This window comes from Penaeus monodon, chromosome 25, assembly GCF_015228065.2.
Source record: "Penaeus monodon isolate SGIC_2016 chromosome 25, NSTDA_Pmon_1, whole genome shotgun sequence".
Lineage (NCBI taxonomy): Eukaryota > Metazoa > Arthropoda > Malacostraca > Decapoda > Penaeidae > Penaeus > Penaeus monodon.
Window position 1 is genome coordinate 35,014,871 of NC_051410.1, and position 245 is coordinate 35,015,115.

Below are 245 nucleotides of genomic sequence, written 5' to 3' on the forward strand. Positions count from 1 at the left end.
CTAAAAAAATGGATTACATGCCTACGAAAACCTTCCCCCTTTAACGGAACACACAAAAGCCTCTGTTATCGCCTTACGGGGTGTAATTACCGAGCCAGGCAACAGCTCCTTTTGCTGGGCACTTCACGGGCATAGGGAGACCGTCGACGCAGCTACCGTGACGGCCATTGGCGTGCCCGATGCCCATATGTTGCTCTGCTTTTCTCTCCTACTCCTCTTTCGTGTTCCGTGTGGTATGGGTTATT

The 245-nt window shown here is 51.4% G+C and overlaps 1 protein-coding gene across 1 annotated transcript in view; it reads right to left on the bottom strand.

The window, feature by feature from the left end:
- Positions 1 to 245, bottom strand: part of LOC119589185 — a gene marked incomplete at its 5' end in the record, with an annotated part of 121,836 nt that overhangs the window by 75,189 nt on the left and 46,402 nt on the right.